The sequence below is a fragment of the Pelophylax lessonae genome (genome assembly GCF_965119305.1).
Source record: "Pelophylax lessonae genome assembly, chromosome: 1".
In the NCBI taxonomy this organism is placed as follows: Eukaryota; Metazoa; Chordata; class Amphibia; order Anura; family Ranidae; genus Pelophylax; species Pelophylax lessonae.
Genome location: NC_138768.1, coordinates 326,170,111 through 326,174,829, shown reverse-complemented (window position 1 = coordinate 326,174,829; position 4,719 = coordinate 326,170,111).

The following is a 4,719-nucleotide window of genomic DNA, read 5'->3' as shown; positions in this document are numbered from 1 at the left end:
ACAATTGTGTCCCTGGCGTTTGTGTGTGCAGGAACCCACCCTCGGAACCCCTTGCGAATGACTGCCCTGAAAGCCTTGGAAATGTTACCTCTTCATCCTCCTCCTCCTCCTCATCCTGTGCCACATCCTCTTCCATCATCGCCCGAATTGTTTTTTCAAGGAGGCATAGAAGTGGGATAGTTAAGCTGACAACGGCGTCATCGGCACTGGCCATGTTGGTGGAGTACTCAAAACAGCACAACAAGGCACACAGGTCTCGCATGGAGGCCCAGTTATTGGTCGTGAAGTGGTGCTGTTCCGCAGAGCGACTCACGCGTGCGTGCTGCAGCTGAAACTCCACTATTGCCTGCTGCTGCTCGCACAGTCTTTCCAGCATGTGCAAGGTGGAGTTCCACCTTGTGGGCACATCACATATGAGGCGGTGAGCGGGAAGGCCGAAGTTACGCTGCAGCGCTGACAGGCGAGCAGCAGCAGGGTGAGAACGCCGAAAGTGCGCACAGATGGCCCGCACTTTCTGCAGCAGCTCTGACATATCGGGGTAGTTTTTAAGGAACCTCTGCACCACCAAATTCAGCACATGCCACAGGCAAGGGATGTGCGTCTAACCGGCTAGGCCCAGAGCTGCTATGAGATTTCGCCTGTTATCGAACACCACCAGGCCGGGCTTGAGGCTCGCTGGCAGCAACCACTCATTTGTCTGCTGTTCCATGCTCCTCCACAACTCCTGCGCGGTTTTTCCCCCAAACAGGCAAGTTTTAAAACTGCCTGCTGTCGTTTACCCCTGGCCGTGCTGAAGTTGGTGGTGAAGGTGTTACGCTGTCCGGATGAGGAGGCGGTAGAGGATGAGGAAGCGGAGTAGGAGGAGTTAGGAACAGGAGGCAGACTGAAGCGCCCTGCAATCCTCGGTGGTGGAAGGACATGCGCCAAATTGCTATCCGCCTCAGGCCCATCCGCCACTGCATTTACCCAATGTGCCGTTAGAGAGATATAACGCCCCTGACCGTGCTTACTGGTCCACGTATCGGTAGTTAGGTGGACCTTGGCACAGATGGCGTTGCGCAGTGCACACCTGATTTTTCCCCCACTTGGTTGTGCAGGGAAGGGATGGCTTGCATGGAAAAGTAGTGGCGGCTGGGCACGACGTACTGTGGGACAGCCACCGACATAAGGTTTTTAAAACTCTGCGTCTCCACCAGACGGAATGACAGCATTTCAAAGGCCAAGAATTTTGAAATGCTGGCATTCAGGGCCAGGGATCGTGGGTGGGTAGGGGGGTACTTCCTCTTCCTCTCAAGTGTTTGGGAGATGGAAAGCTGAAAGCTTCCACGGGACATTGTGGAGATGGTTAGTGACCCAGGTGGTGGTGTTGCGGGGTGGCAGGTGCCGGTATCACTACAGATGTGGATGGAGCGGCCGAGACTGCAGCAGAAGAGGAAGCAGGATGAGCCAGAGACGTTTCTTGGTTTTGAAGGTGTCTACTCCACTGCAGCTCGTGCTTTGCACTTAGATGCCTGATCATGCAGGTTGTGCTCAGGTTGAGAAGGTTTATGCCTCGCTTCAGGCTCTGATTGCACAGGGTACAAACCACTCGTGTCCTGTCATCAGCACATTTTCTAAAGAACTTCCACGCTAGAGAACTCCTTTGAGCTGGCTTTGCTGCGCTCGTTCCCTTGCTGCATTGGGCAGTAGCAGGCGTAGTGTCTAGGGCACGGCCGCTCCGCTTCAGCACCCTGCTCCCTCTTCTGCTGTGCTGGTGGCTCTGTGCGACCACCGCCTCTTCCTCCAAACTACTCAGGTCACCTGCATGACCTTCATTCCACGTGGGGTCGAGGACCTCATCGTCCTCCACATCATCTTCCACCCAGTCTTCACCCCTGCCCTCCTTGTCGGTCTCCACAATTCTGAACGCCGCAGCAGTTGGCACCTGCGTTTCGTCATCATCGGAGACGTGCTGCGATGGTCCTTGCATGTACTCATCTTGAGAAATAAGTGGTTGGCCATCGCTGCACTCAATCTCTTCCACTTCTGGGGCAGGGCTAGGTGGATGGCCCTGGGAAACCCTGCTGACAGAGTCATCAAAAAGAAGAAGAGACTGCTGTATGACTTGGGGCTCAGACTGCTTGCCTGATTTGCAAGGGGGTGAGGTGAAAGACAATTGGACATTGGCTGCAGGTGCCAACTCTGACCTTTCTGCAGTAGACTGGGTGGGAGACAATGTGAAGGAACTGGAGGCACTGTCAGCAACCCAATCTACTATCGCCTGTACTTCTTCAGGCCTCATCACGTCTAGAGGCGCATTATGCCCTACCAAATACTGCTGCAGGTTCTGTCGCCTACTCACACTTGAGGAAGGTGTTTCACTTGTGCGTGTAGCTGGCACAGATCGACCATGTCCTCTCCTTGCAACAGGAGCTCTACCAGCAGCACCACGACCCAGGCCACGGCCCCTATTTGACGGTCTCCTCATATTTCTGTAATTTATGATCTTGCCCTAGAAAGGTGTTTATTGAATAGCGGAACAAAACAACAACAGTATCGCACGGGTGTATCTCACAGTCAAATATGCAAACTATGCCGCAGTTTAATTTTTTTACCCCAAAAGGGTGTATATTGAATAGCGGAATAGGAAAAAGGATAAAAAACGGTGTATCTCACACGTACAAACACAGACTAGGCCCCGATTAAAATTTTTTGTACCCTAAAGGGAGGATGAGGAAGAGGAGTAGGAGGAGTTGGGAACAGGAGGCAAACTGAAGCGCCCTGCAATCCTTGGCGGTGGAAGGAGATGCGCCAAACAAATTTAAAAGGTGTATCTCACACGTACCGATACAGACTATGCCGTAATTTAATGTTTTACACTCCAAAAGGGTGTATATTGAATAGCGGAATAGGAAACATTTTATAATACGGTGTATCTCACACGTACAAACACAGACTAGGCCCCGATTACAATTTTTGTACCCTAAAGGCAGGATGAGGAAGAGGAGTAGGAGGAGTTGGGAACAGGAGGCAAACTGAAGCGCCCTGCAATCCTTGGCAGTAGAAGGAGATGCACCAAACAAATTTAAAAAGGTGTATCTCACATGTACCGATACAGACTATCCCGCAATTTAATTTTTTACACTCAAACAGGGTGTATATTGAATAGCGGAATAGGACAAATTTTACAAAACGGTGTATCTCACACGTACAAACACAAACTAGGCCCCGATTACAATTTTTTGTACCCTAAAGGCAGGATGAGGAAGAGGAGTAGGAGGAGTTGGGAACAGGAGGCAAACTGAAGCGCCCTGCAATCCTCGGCGGTAGAAGGAGATGCGCCAAACAAATTTAAAAAGGTGTATCTCACATGTACCGATACAGACTATCCCGCAATTTAATTTTTTACACTCAAACAGGGTGTATATTGAATAGCGGAATAGGACAAATTTTACAAAACGGTGTATCTCACACGTACAAACACAAACTAGGCCCCGATTACAATTTTTTGTACCCTAAAGGCTGGATGAGGAGTAGGAGGAGTTTGGAACAGGCAGGAGGCAGACTGAAGCACCCTCAAATCCTCGGCAGTATGAGATGCACCCCAAAAATTGGAAAGGTGAATCTCACACGTACCAACACAGACTATCCCGCAATTTAATTGTTTATACCCAAATGTTTTTATTGAATAGCGGAATAGAAAATATTATCAAAAAAAGTGTATGTATCTCACACGTACAGAACCATACTAGGCCCCAATTACTATTTTTTTGTACACCCAAAGGCAGGATGAGGAGTAGGAGGAGTTCGGAACAGGCAGCACCCTCAAATCCTCAGAAGTATGAGATGCACCCCAAAAATTGGAAAGGTGTATCTCACACGTACCAACACAGACTATCCCGCAATTTAATTGTTTATACCCAAAGGTTTTTATTGAATAGCGGAATAGAAAATATTATCAAAAAAAGTGTATGTATCTCACACGTACAGAACTAGACTAGGCCCCAATTACTATTTTTTGTACCCCCAAAGGCAGGATGAGGAGTAGGAGGAGTTCGGAACAGGCAGCACCCTCAAATCCTCAGAAGTATGAGATGCACCCCAAAAATTGGAAAGGTGTATCTCACACGTACCAACACAGACTATCCCGCAATTTAATTGTTTATATCCAAAGGTTTTTATTGAATAGCGGAATAGAAAATATGATATAAAATTGGTGTGATTTATCAATAGCACATGTGAACAGCAGTGTCTTATATCATTCAGCTCTGCTGAAGGCTATGGATGGAAAAAAAAAAATTCCCCTTTTAAGTTTGTAATTTTTAACTAGATTAGTACAGACTATGCCACAATTTAATTTTTTTTAACCCAAGGGTGTATATTGAATAGTGGAATAGAAAAAAGTGTATTATTTTTGAAATCACTCAATAATAGCACATGTGAACACAGCAGTGTATTATCACAGTCAGCACAGCAGCACTGAAGGAAAAACGCTGCACACAGTGACTGATAGAAAAATACTTTTCTCCCTCCTCCTCAGTGGGCAAAAAAGATTGTGTTCACTGCACCCCACACACAGCAAAATCGATGTGGACCAGCTCTGCTGCAGGCTATGGAGGGAAAAAAATTCCCCTTTTAATAATTTTTAACTAGATTAGTACAGACTATGCCACAATTAAATTTTTTTAACCCAAGGGTGTATATTGAATAGTGGAATAGAAAAAAGTGTATAACTTTTGA